Source organism: Haliaeetus albicilla, chromosome W (genome assembly GCF_947461875.1).
Source record: "Haliaeetus albicilla chromosome W, bHalAlb1.1, whole genome shotgun sequence".
NCBI classification, from domain to species: Eukaryota; Metazoa; Chordata; class Aves; order Accipitriformes; family Accipitridae; genus Haliaeetus; species Haliaeetus albicilla.
Window position 1 is genome coordinate 32,966,150 of NC_091515.1, and position 14,350 is coordinate 32,980,499.

Here is a 14,350-nt window from a genome sequence, read left to right on the forward strand (position 1 = left end):
GCATCTTTCCATCTCTTGGAACACAAGCATATCTGGCTACACTCACGTTATCACAAAAGGAATATCTTAATAATTGGATCCTAATGATAGATGGCAGATATAGCTGCTATTGCTAACAGGCAAATTAATGGTCATATGTCTTTATTATTTTTTTTAACATTGTGATAAAGTATACTTAAAATAGTTGGATTACTTTTGCCAACATGCATACTTCCCAAAGGAAATAATTTTCTTCATGCTAGCTTAGATTATTGTCTGCAGTGAAAGTACTGGACAAATGCTTTTTCCCCTGAAGTGATTATTAACAACTCGGAAAATGCTACAATGAGACAGTTCCTGGGGTAAAAATTAATAGAGTTATCACCTGGATATCTGCTTGCCATAAGCAAGGGTATTTGTAATTGCAATGGTTTGGTTAATGGAAAGAAAACTCAGTTGCTTGGGTAGCCTGAAAGAAGTTCCTAAAGTGCCATGTAAAAACATGAATAGGTAGCATTTATGATGTAAAGACTGCCCTCCTGTCTGTTCAAAGAAACCTTTGATCAATGTTAATTTGCTGCATGCTTGTCCCTACATATACCCTACTTTTTTAATCCATGATTACTCTTTTATTTTATTATTTTTGGAGATTTGTCAGCATATGTTGTGTAGTCCTGTTTCAGTAATAGGAGAACTAGTCATTCTGATTTACTCTGAGTCACTCTGAGATTGCTGTAGGGAAAGTGCATATCTCTCGTTTTCATACAGCATCTATTATGTTGCTATTCCACAGTAATGTGCCTTTTATCTATCAAAACAATTTGTAGTAACCTGTGGAAAACATTTGGGGCGTTTAGGGACAATTTTCTGTAAATAAGTTATCTAGCTCTTTTCCCCGCTCCTACAAATTTGTTCATGCCTTGGTATTTTAATTTTGTAGCACTGTTTTGCAGGAAACTGAAATTATTATTTTTTTTCTGTGATCACTAAGGAGTTTTGCAACTCCTTATTTTTTAGCATGCTCCAGTTGCAGCTTTTGAAAATGGACTTGCAAAGGTCATGTTTGGATGCATTTCTTACTAGATTTTGTTAGATTCCTAGATTATCTGGCTGAAACTGTTTGCTCTGTAGTCTGAACACCTGTTGAAAAGAGATAGAAGCATCTGTCAGGACTATAAAATTGCAAGCTTGTGATTTTCCTTGTGAAAAGGTGAGGAGGGGGAAATGTGCAGCTAAAGAAATGAGTTATTTTCTGAACTTTTTCAGGACATGTTCCAGAAACAATATTTTTCTCAATTTGAAGGCAAAAACTAAACCCAAAACTGTTAAAAAATGCTAAGCTTAAATTTGGAACTGCTTCTATTCAAATGTGAGTTCATCAAACATGCCTTTTTTTAATGCAATATTTTTAAAAAACTTATAGCAATGAATTTTTTTAAAAAAACTGCCCAGATAACACTATGTTTAGCACCACAACATTTTTAAAGCTAATTGAGTTTATAACAATATATAGGTTTTAAGTGTTTTTATTTGTGCTTTTGATAATTTGAAACATTCATCTTGACTGAGTAGGTGTGCTGGTTTTGGCTGGGATAGAGTTAATTTTCTTCATAGTAGCTGGTATGGGGCTATGTTTTGGATTTGTGCTGAAAACAGTGTTGATAATACAGAGATGTTTTTGTTATTGCTGAGCAGTGCTTACACAGAGTCAAGGCCTTTTCTGCCTCTCACACCACCCCACCAGCAAGTAGGCTGGGGGTGCACAAGTAGTTGGGAGGGGACACAGCCAGGACAGCTGACCCCAACTGACCAAAGGGATATTCCAGACCATATGACATCATACTCAGCATATAAAGCTGGGGGAAGAAGAAGGAAGGGGGGACATTCAGAATGATGGCATTTTGTCTTCCCAAGTAACTGTTATGTGTGATGGAGCCCTGCTTTCCTGGAAATGGCTGAACACCTGCCTGCGGATGGGAAGTGGTGAATTAATTCCTTGTTTTGCTTTGCTTGCATGCACAGCTTTTGCTTTACCTATTAAACTGTCTTTATCTCAGCCCATGAGTTTTCTCACTTTTACCCTTCTGATTCTCTCCCCCATCCCACTGTGAGGGGAGTGAGTGAGCGGCTGTGTGGTGCTTAGTTGCCAGCTAGGGTTAAACTACAACAGTAGGTAAATTTCTATGAAGCTTTGTGAGAACTTTGGAGCCTTCCACAGATGGAGGTCACATCCTTCGTGTTTTGCTGAATGGCGGGATTCCAGGTAAAAACACAGACTCCAGTCTAATATATAAAAATTAATATGCTTTAATATATATACATATAGTAATAATAAAAAAGGAAAGATAAGCAGAGTAGTGATGCACCAGTTCATTACTGTAAAGCAAGGCAGTGATTAAGAAAAGGATACATCGCCAATTGCCACTTCAAAACTGTCATCCGGGTTCACACTTTGGCTGGGAAGCCCCTCGGCAGCCGGCCCCTGGAGATCCTCAGTAATTGGGAACGTCCTATGCAGTGCGTCCACCCGTAGGTGAGGCTTCAGGAGTCAGCCCGAGAGCTTCCTGCTTTTTATAGTAAGTAACAAACATCTTGCATAAGTCTTTTTGGCAGTGTGAACGTGCAGACTGTTATGCTCCCTTTATCAATCCCATCCAGAACACTGGCCAGGTGTTCTGGACGTGACCAAGAAATGAACCACATCCAGTCAGCACACAATAAAATTTTGTCCAGATGTTCATGTTGCTATTTACAGAGGTGGATAATGATAAAAGTTGTAATCAATCATAAGCAGTAATCAACTATTCTCATCACACTTGGCTGAAGGAAGAGATCTGTTAACTTCTTGTATGGAAGTTCTTGGACAAAGAGGCTGCTGTGTGCTTTGAGCAATGAGTTTGATGTGCTTTAGGTCAGTGTTGCCTCAAAGCCTTGGTATTAGCAGTCTGCTATATTAATGAAGGGCACAACTGACATTTTTAGGTTTTCGTGTATTTATTCTATTGAATTCAACTTTGGATTAATATTTAGCTTTTTTAATTAAACATTCTATTTTGTGTGGTTTTTGTCTTCAAGAGGACTGAGATTAACACATAGTCAAGAAATTTATAATTCTGCTAATTGATACATAGTTTTGATAATTTTCCAGTTCTGTATTGCATCTGCTTACATTTTTGCTTGAGGCATTGCTGATGTACTCCCATAGGCATCATTGATACAGCATTAAGGATGGGAGTCATGGTGCAATGTAAGGTAATACTGTTCTGTTGCTAAGCAGATCTTTTTGTCATTATGGATCTTTCAAATGCAACATGTATGGAAGGTGTAAAAAGTGGAATAGAAGAACTCAAATCACTACTTTTCACATTAAAAGTATACAGGATCTGAATTTGAAATCTTTGCATAAAACAGTTTGATAACCTGTTGGTAAATCACTGTACATGATATTTCAGAGAGGTAAGATTTTTTTCCTGCATAAACCTCGATAACTACTTTTTAATAACTTATATTTTCTCTAATAAATATTCATACAAATCTCTATATAAGTGGCTACTAAATGTAAGTTCTGTGCTGACAACAATGCTTAAGTAATAATTCAGTATAGGTTAGTGCAGTATATGTGTGTTTTGCAACTATAAATTTATAAGTGGTACTAAGTCTCAATCTATGCACTTGGATTTCTTGGATGTTATAGAGTAGAAAGGTCATTGCAAGTATTTGTTGTAGAAGAAATGAAAATCTACATGTGTGCAGTCCATAATTACACTCCGTTATTGGATTGGAATCCTTCACTCTGAAAGTATTTCTAAACCTAGAAACTTTCTGTACTTTGCTTGATCTTTAGAGGTTGACCACCTCCATGTTTTATGGAGGACTGTTGTGAAAAGTCTGAAGCTAGCTCAGAGGGAATATTAGGTTATGATGGCAAATAGTTTTGAATAAAGCTTGTTTGAGTGTTCTGTACTGCTGGCTGCCAATAGTGCTGAGGCACTTGCAGCATTTAGAAATGAAACATCTGTTGGAGTGCTTTCCTCCGCTTCTTGACACGTGAACCTTTGGTCAATACTTTGACTTCAGAGGGACAAGGATTTGAGTCATCGTTTTCAAAGTAATGAGAGTTGAAATTAAAAGCATTGTCTTAAATAACACCCTCTTATTGTGTTAATGATGGGACTGGGGATATTAGAAAACAGTTGTCTTCAGCCCTCAGGAAAAAAGTTCCTGTGTTAGTTCCATTTGACTCAATTGGCCAATGTTTTGCAGATACATTTTTGTCTTGGTGTGACTACATTGAGCAATATGTTCAAACAAGACATTGTTCATTGTTCAAGATATTTAGAATAACATATGTGTTTACTTGTCACTAAGAATTTTGTTTCAGCCTGTAGGAAAGTTGCCAGAGCAATGAGATGAAAACCAGCACAGATCACACTGGCCACATAGGGCCTCTGTTTCCTTGGGACTTCGCTATTTCAGACAGCACTGAGCATTTACTGCTGTAAAATATATGAAAATTTGAGGAGTCCTTTGCAAAATTTGTGAAGATGGATTAATGCGTGTGGGCTTCTTGGCTTGTCCTGTGATGAGGTGGGCTCTGCTCATATCTGTTCTGGTACTGAAATGTGGTATTTTTTGTGACGTGAAGTGTGAATTCATCTCTCTACTACATATAGGTTTTACTGAATGATCAGCAATCTTACTGTGGTCCTACCTTTTGTAATTCTCCCTAAAGTATCTTTCACCCCGTCAGCTTCTCAGTGCCAATAGGTATACCTCCTGGGATACTCGTAGCAGCAGCAATGGCACCTATGAGATCTTGCTGTCTGCTTTGGTACCTGTTATCTCCAGCATTCCTTGGCACTTGGAAAAAGGAGAATAGTCTTCCTCCACCAAAGTCTGCTCTGAAATGAGGCATGGTACTGTTGCAAAGTACAGCAACGGTCTCTTTGGACTCTTCTTATTAGGAAAAAAAATGCAAGAACAGCTGTATGAAATGTGTCTCTAGTCCAGTAACTTGTTTCTAGACAACACGTCTTAGAGATGAGCCAGGGCCCCTGAGGTAATAGAAGCCAACAGGGAAACACCAGTGAAATACCTCAAAGGAATTAAGGGGTGTTCCTCTAAAAAAGGTGACACGGCTGACGTCCCAGCTGAAGTGCCTCTACACCAATGCACACAGCATGGGCAACAAACAGGAGGAGTTGGAAGCCGCCATGTTGCTAGAAAGCTACGACCTAGTTGCCATTAGTGAAACTTGGTGGGATGAATCCCATGACTGGAGTATGGCTATCGATGGCTACAAGCTGTTCAGAAGGGACAGGTGAGGAAGGAGGGGCAGAGGGGTTGCCCCCTTTGTCAAGAAATTGATAGATTGTGAAGAGCTGTCTCTGAAGAATAGTCACAAGCAGGTTGAAAGCTATTGGGTAAGAATTAGAGACTGAGGCAACAAAGGAAACCTTGTGGTTAGTGTTTACTACAGGCCGCCCCATCAAGGGGAGCCTATTGACCAAGCCTTCTTACTCCAGCTACAGGAGGTGTCGCACTCATGGACTCTCATCCTGCTGGGGGACTTCAACCACACTGACATCTGCTGGAAAAGTAGCACGGCGAGCTGCAGGCAATCCAGGAGACTCCGGGAGTGCATTGAGGATAACTTCTTAGGCCAGGTAATAGACAGTCCTACCAGAGAGGATGCGTTACTGGAGCTGATGGTCACCAACGCAAGTGAGCTAATCGATGACATTCAAGACTGGGTGGGCTGCAGCGATCATGCACTGGTGGAGTTCACAGTCCTGAGGGATATGGGTCAGGCAAAGAGTAAAGTCAGGACCCTGAATTTTAGGAAAGCAAACTTCCAGATGTTCAAGGAGTTAGTCAATGGGACCCCCTGGGAAACTGCCCTCAGGGAAAAGGGAGCAGAACAGAGCTGGCTTCTTTATCTCTGTTGGTGATGCCCTTGTTGATGCAACCCAGCATCCTGTTGGCTTTCTTTGCCGCAGCAGCACACTGTTCACTTGTATTGAGCTTGTCCACCAGGACCCCCAGGTCCCTTTCCACAGAGCTACTCCCTAGCCAGGTAGATCCTAGTCTGTGCTGCACTCCTGGATTATGTTTTCCCAAGTGCAAGACCTTACACTTGTCGTTGAACTTCATAAGGTTCTTGTTAGCCCACTCTTCCAGCCTATCCAGGTCTTCCTGCAGGGTGGCTCTCCCTTCCCAAGTGTCCACTTCCTGACTTGGTTTGGTATCGTCAGCAAACTTCATCAGGATACACTTGATCCCATCATCCAGATCACTTATGAAGGTATTAAACAGCATTGGGCCCGATATCGATCCCTGGGGGACTCCACTTGTGCCAGGTTGCCAGTTTGAAAAGGAGCTATTTACCACCACCCTCTGGGTGTGGGCTGTCAGCCAGTTCCCCACCCACCACACAGACCCCTTGTCTAGACCGTAATGCATCAGTTCCTCTAGGAGGAGGCTGTGGGAAACCATATTGAAAGCCTTGGAGAAATCCAGGTAGACAATATCCACTGCTTGCCCCACATCAACCGAGCAGGTTACTTTGTTGCAGAAGGCGATCAGGTTTGTCAAGCATGATTTGCCCTTGGTGAATCCGTGCTGGCTTTTCCCAGTCAAGTGCTTCATTTGACTTGTGATAGCCTATCATGGTTTAACCCCAGCCAGTAACTAAACACCACACAGCCACTCACTCACCCCCCCACCCAGTGGGATGGGGGAGAGAATCAGGAAAAAACAAGTAAAACTCATGGGTTGAGATAAGAACAGTTTAATAGAACAGAAAGGAAGAAACTAATAATGATGATAATAACAATAATAAAATGACAATAATAATAAAAGGATTGGAATATACAAAACAAGTGATGCACAATGCAATTGCTCACCACTCACTGACCAATGCCCAGTTAGTTCCCGAGCAGTGATCCCTCCCAGCCCCACTCCCCCCCAGTTTATATACTAGGCATGACGTCACATGGTATGGAATATTCCTTTGGCCACTTTGGGTCAGGTGCCCTGGCTGTGTCCCCTCCCAACTTCTTGTGCCCCTCCAGCCTTCTTGCTGGCTGGGCATGAGAAGCTGAAACATCCTTGACTTAGCCTAAACATTACTTAGCAACAACTGAAACCATCAGTGTGTTATCAACATTCTTCTCATACTGAACCCAAAACATAACACTATATCAGCTACTAGAAAGAAAATTAACTCTATCCCAGCTGAAACCAGGACATAGCCCCCAGGAGAATTTGTTCCATAACTTTCCCAGGGACTGAAGTAAGACTGATGGGTCTATAATTTCCTGGATCCTCCTTTAAGCCCTTACTGTAAATGGGGGTGACATTAGCCTTCTTCCAGTCTTCTGGGGTGTCCCCCGATCTCCACAACTTCTCAAAGAGTATGGAGAGCGGCCTCGCAATGACGTCAGCCAGCTCTCTTAACACCCTTGAGTCGATATTGTCAGGTCCCATTGATTTCTAGGGGTCAAGCTCCTGTAATAGTTCACATACCAACTCTTCCTTCACTGACGGTGGGTCTGTATTTGCATCAACCTGGATTTCTGTTCCCAAGGCCTGGGGCCCAACAGTGCTGGTAAAGACAGAGGCGAAGAAAGCGTTGAGAACCTCTGCCTTTTCAGCATTGTTGGCGACTAAATCATCTCTCCTGTTTAACAGTGGGCCAATATTTTCCTTCTGTTTCTGCTTGTTGTTTACATACCTGCAGAATCCTTTCTTGTAGTTTTTGACATCTCTGGCCAATTTCAATTTGAGCTGAGCTTTTGTTTTTCTAACTGCATCTCTGCACACCCTGGCAATGCACTTGTAGTTCTTAATGGGTATTTGTCCATTTTTCCATCTCTGGTACGCTTCTCTTCTGGTTTTGAGCAGACTCAGAAGCTCACAGTTAAGCCAAGGGGGGCAACCCCTGGTATCAATACAGGCTGGGGAATGAAGGGATTGAGAAGCAGCCCTGCAGAGAAGGACTTGGGGGTACTGGTGGATGAAAAGTTGGACATGAGCTGGCAATGTGCGCTCACAGCCTAGAAAGCCAACTGTATCCTGGGCTGCATAAAAAGAAGCATGCCCAGCATGCTGAGGGAAGTAATTCTGCTCCTCTACTGTGAGACCCCACCTGGAGTACTGCCTTCAGCTCTGGAGTCCTCAGTACAAGACAGACATGGCCCTGTTGGAGCAGGTCCAGAGGAGGGCCATGAAGATGATCAGAGGGATGGAACACCTCTCCTATGAGGAAAGGCTGAGAGAGTTGGGGTTGTTCAGCCTGGAGAAGAGAAGGCTCTGGGGACACTTTATTGCGGCCTTTCAATACTTAAAGGGGGCTTATAAGAAAGATGGGGACAGAGTTTTTAGTAGGGCCTGTAGCAATAGGACAAGGGGTAATGGTTTTAAACTAAAAGAGGGTAGATTTAGACTAGATATAAGGAAGAAACTTTTTATGATGAGGGTGGTAAAACACTGGAACAGGTTGCCCAGAGAGGCTGTAGATGCCCCATCCCTGGAAACATTCAAGATCAGGCTGGACGGGGTTCTGAGCAACCTGACCTAGTTGAAGACGTCCCTGCTCATTGCAGGGGAGTTGGACTAGATGACCTTTAAAGGTCCCTTCCAACCCAAACCATTCTATGACTCTCATGTCACTAGAAAATGGCACAACTCAATTTCCAGCAGGAAGGCTGACTTGCTTGTCTCTAGACTATCTGGTTTACTCCTGTACCAGGTAAGATGCAGGATCAGCCTATGCTCTTCTATTGCCAAACGCTCTTCTAACAAACAACATTTTGAGAAAATTTCAGATTGGCTTTGCAGAACTCTGAAGAGAGGGAACCATATCACAGTTTAGTCAGCATGTGAATATATATGTAGCTTTCCGGTCTCATGTTCAAGGGCCTCACATTTAGGTTACACTGGAAAATTTAAGTGCACTGCTGTGGTGGGTTGACCCTGGCTGGGTGCCAGGTACCCACCAAAGCCGTTCTATCACTCCCCCACCACCACTCAGCTGGACAGGGGGGAGAAAATATAACAAAAGGCTTGTGGGTCAAGATAAGGACAGGAGAGATCACTCACCAATTACTGTCACGGGCAAAACTCAGCTTGGGGAAAATTAACTCAATTTATTACCAATCAACCAGAGTAGGGTAATGAGAAATAAAACCAAATCTCAGAACACCTTCCCTCCACCCCTCCCTTCTTCCCAGGCACAACTTCACTCCCGGATTCTCTACCTACCCCCTGCAGCGGCGCAGGGGGACGGGGAATGGGGTTTACGGTCAGTTCATCACACATTGTCTCTGCTGCTTCATCCTCCTCAGGGGCAGGACTCATGACACTCTTCCCCTGCTCCAGCATGGGGTCCCTCCCACGGGAGACAGTCCTCCACAAACTTCTCCAACATGGGCCCTTCCCACGGGCTGCAGTTCTTCACAAACTGCTCCAGCATGGGTCCTTTCCACGGCGTGCAGTCCTTCAGGAGCACACTGCTCCAGCGTGGGTCCCCCACGGGGTCACAAGTCCTGCCAGAAAACCTGCTCCATGGGCTCATCTCTCCACAGATCCACAGGTCCTGCCAGGATCCTGCTCCAGTGCGGGCTTCCCACGGGGTCACAGCCTCCTTCAGGCACCCACCTGCTCCACTGTGGACCTCCATGGGCTGCAGGGGGACAGCCTGCCTCACCAGGGTCTTCACCACGGGCTGCAGGGGAATCTCTGCTCTGGTGCCTGGAGCACCTCCTCCCCCTCCTTCTTCACTGACCTTGGTGACTTCAGGGTTGTTTCTCTTACATGTTCTCACTCCTCTCTCCAGCTGCCGTTTCTGTGTGCCCTGCAACTTTTTTTCCTTCTTAAACAATGTTATCACAGAGGCGTTACTACTATCGCTGATTGGCTCGGCCTTGGCCAGCGGCAGGTCCATCTTAGAGCTGGCTGGTATTGGCTCTGTTGGACATAGGGGAAGCTTCCAGCAGCTTCTTACAGAAGCCACCCCTGTAACTCCTCCGCTACCAAAACCTTACCACACAAACCCAATACAACTGCATAAGTAAGGGATCTCTTCTTGCTTTTTAATACATCAGGAGGCAACTGCAGTATGGGAGTGGTGTATGGGCAGTGATGTTAATTTGTTGGAGATGTATCTATTTATATTTTTCCAGTTTTCTGTTAGTTAAAGTGAGCAGAGCTGCAGTCCTGGGCCAAAATGAGATCAACACAAATGTCTTTGCAGAACTTCCTTATAAACAGTGTCATCCTTGTAAAGCTTTATTTGATTTGTAGCTTATAGGTGTCTCAACAAAAATCTCACTGTCCAGATAAGTCAGGACAAGGCATTATTAATCTTTATTTTCCTGGCCGGGTTTCAGGCTCCTCTTTGGCTATCTTTGGGGTCTCTCAAGGTCCTGGCTTCTTCAGGGTGTGTTCTCTTAGTATATGTGTTACTTAAGACACTTCAATCCAGAAAGTCTCCTCCCCACTCAAACTAGGAGCAGCAATGCTCTAGTGCAGAGCCAGCCAGCAGCCATATGCTGCGAGGGGGCCTGTTAGCTGGCACTGAGGAGTAATTGGGGTAGGGTTAGTATTTGATGTGCCTCACTCCAGCTCATCAAATCTGACAATTTTCAAGCACCTGATATTTATGGGAAAGTCTGGAAGACTCTTTATTTTTCTTCAGCTCCAGTTGGCTGCAGTCTTGACCCCATCAGCTTTTAATCATCTGGCTTCTAATTTGTTTTATCCTGTGGTAATTTCCATCTACAAAAGGGGAAGAAGAATATTTTCTTCATCTCTTTTTTTTTGCCCATCATTTTCATTTAATTTATGATCTCTGCAGAACTAGGATACATTTTCTTTGTTTGAATAGTGCACGACTGGGAGGGATGTGACACTTCCAGCTGGAGCCTCTTGCCTCCAAAGGGTAAGAAATGATGCTGGGTGCAGATAGATATAGCTTTAAGATCTGCGCAGACGCATATGAGTGCAGCCAGCCACTAGATGTCAGCATTATTTTAAATATTAACAGCTGAGATATACTACTTGGCCATTCCTGCTTAAAATGTGTTGAAGTGAAGTTGATTTCTGACAACATGAGACTTGGTAACTAGTGGCAGAGGCTACAGGCTTTTGAATTTGTGAAATGCTCAGTGAAACCCATGTTGCTAGCAGCATACCAGGGTGAATTTTCCTAATAATTCCCCACATTTTAGTCCTTATGAGAAATACATTGCTACCTGCTAAAATGGCTAAGAACAAAGTGAGATTTAATAATAAGACTTTTGAAGTTCAGTAGTACTTGCATTCAAGCATGATCCATCAGAGAGGTGAGGGAGGCTGCAGCCACCTCCTGAGCAGCTCCCTGCCAGCAAAAATGATTTTGCATCATGGAGCCCTTCAGCAAAGCTGAAGAGCTTTTGTGTGCAGATTAGGGCTGCATCTAGGGGGGGGGAATTGGCTAAACCAATTTAATGGCTCACTGATGCAGAAAAGATACAGTCCCATTCCTCTCCCCATTGCTCTTCAAGTGGCTAACTTGACAGAAAAATAACCCAGCAGGAACAAGCAAGTAGTTTTCTTTTGGGGAGAAGACAACTCCTCTCTGATCAGACATGTCAGCACCAAGGGTGAGACTGTGCAGCTGTGGGCAGAGAAAGGCAGAGGGGCAACTCTTTTTGACAAATGTGAGTCATTAGGTTTTTCCTAATTTCTGTTTGCTTTCTTTGCCCAAGAGGCACAATATCTACCTTTCCTGTATGAGACTCAATTTTCACACCCTCTTGCTCCTTTTGCTTTTCATGGCTATTCCTTCCCTTTTCTGCCTTATCAAAGATGCTGGGTAGAGCTCTGCAAGTGTCTTCGGCAATTCTCTACTCTGTGCCAGTTTTCTTGTCCTCAAGAGAGGACTAATCCATTGTTTCATTAATCCATCTCTTTCCATTCAAATCACTCTTAAACATTTCTTTTTTCTGTATTTCCCACAGTAAGTGATTTGTAAAAGTGCAATTAACTGTTTCCATATTTCTAGCCTCATATCATTTCTTCATTATGTTATTTTTTCATGCAGTCATTGGGTTTGTGTTGGCAGCTCTCTTTATCCATCTTCACATTAGGAGTTTGAGAGGACTTAAGAGTTGGCTGGAACAAATGGCAGAGGGCCTGCAACTGTAAATCCGTTAGGACAAGGGCTCTATGGCAAAGAACTGAATACAACATCAGTGCTTAACAACTAATAAAGAATAACATGATAATAGCTCATCTTGGGCTCTGCTTCATGTCAGCATTGAAAACTACCTCTGCTGACTTGCAAAGGACGTATAAACTCCCATTCTCTTCCTTTTTGGTATATTGTTATGGTTCCCATGCTGCATAGTTACTACATAGTTCATAATTTTAAGTGGTGTCCTGGGTTCAGATGGGATAGAGTTAATTTTTACAGGAACCTGGGAGGTGGGGGGCATAGCCGGGACAGCTGACCTAAACTAGCCAAGGAGCTATACCATACCATGTGACATCGTGCTCAGTATATGAATGGGGAGCGGGCCGGGGGTGGGCTCGACTTTCGGTGGGGGGAAGTGGCGGAGCATCGGGTCCCGGGTGGTGAGCAGTTGCACTGTGCATCACTCTTTTTGTATACTCTTTCATTAGTACCGTTGTTGTTGTTGTAATTTCTTTGTGTTGTTCCAGTAAACTGCCTTTATCTCAACCCTCGAGGTTCCAGTTTTGTTTTTTTTCCTTTTCTCTCCTCCGTCTCCTCCCTATCCCACCGGAGGGGGGCGGGAGGAGTGAGCGAGCGGCTGCGTGGTCCTTTGTTACCGGCTGGGCTGAAACCACGACAGTCCTTTTTGGCGCCCAACGTGGGGCACGAGGGTTGAGATAACGACAGATCTGGCCAGAGCGTGTTGAAACAAATTTGTCATACGCATTTCTTATACTAGATAAATAGATGTTAGTCACAATGTTGATTCATTTGTTTACATGGTGGCGTTTTGTAAGTTCTTATATGCTCTATGTATTATTGCCTGTAGTTGCGTATCTCATCTCTGGGAGAGTGATTGGGAGTATCATTTTGCTGTTACTGGGCAATGTCGACTTGTGAAATGATTACATCACTGGTCATGAGGTTAAGCTGGTATCTGTATGAGGCAGTGATATCATTTCCATACTTTGGGCACCTTCTGTCGAATTTTATTGGTAATTACACCCAATCCATGGGGAAGTTAGGGGGGGATATTTCCCCCCGTCCATTCGCCTCCCTTTTCTCCTTCCGACTAATTACAACAGCTTTTGAGAATTTTGAATATCCTTGGGATGCGCAAGCCAGTGTGCTGTTAGTGCTATGCCTCCTGAATATGTTTCAGGTCTTGTTTAGGGCTACAAAAAGGCTCTTTAAGAGTACCAACCAGGGATCTGCCCCAAAGCTGGATATTCATGGGTGGCACGGCATGTGGGAGGATATGGGCAGGTATCTGTTGAGGATTTCTTGGCTGGGCAAAGGAATGTGAGCAATCCAGCCGTTAGGTGGGAACGAAGCATAAGTTTACAAAACGCTGGAACAGACAAGGACGCTGTGTCCTTGTATGCTGGGAAAAAGGAAGATAAAGAAGAGCCTGACAAACAACACCTGGATGCTGAAGAATGAGATAAGTGACTGCTGGACACCTCGTGAAGAAGCTTGCTCAGCCAATAGAGAATAAGATAGTGTCGCGTGAAATGGGGTATTGTACCAATTAGAGTATTGTATAGGGTGCGTGCACAAGTGCATAAGGTATATAACTGTATCAAATGTTGTAGTAAAGGAACTTCACTTGATCACATTGGTCTGTGTGTGATGTCCCTCCGCAACATTTGGCGCCCGAACAGGGACCCTCAGATCAGCACTTTATCATCTCTACGAGAATTTCTGGTGCAGCTGAACCGATGAGGGAGCAGAGGAGCCGGCCGAGAGTGTTCCTGCTGCCCCGGCAGGACGGCATGAGCTTCAGCTGAGCTGGGAAGCACGGCATGAGCTTCGGCTGAGCTGGGACGCGCGAAAGCTTGAATCTCGCCCTGATAAGGTGAGCGGTCGGAGAAGGAGATGGGGTTGGACAAAGAGCAGGAAGCAGTCCTAAAGCTCCTTCGTAATTTTCTCTCTGAGAGAAGACTGAAATTCGATAATTCTGTGTTAAAGGGGTTACTTTTATGGGCCTGGAAGAAAGAACTTATCCCGAGTGTAAATGTTGCCTTTGAAGAAGCGACCTGGGATAATATAGGCAAGGCGCTGTGGGACGCTACTAGCTGCAGGGGGGGTAAGGTAAAGGAGATGAAAAAATATGCAGAGCACTGGAAGGTAATTCGAGACATGCTGGAGACA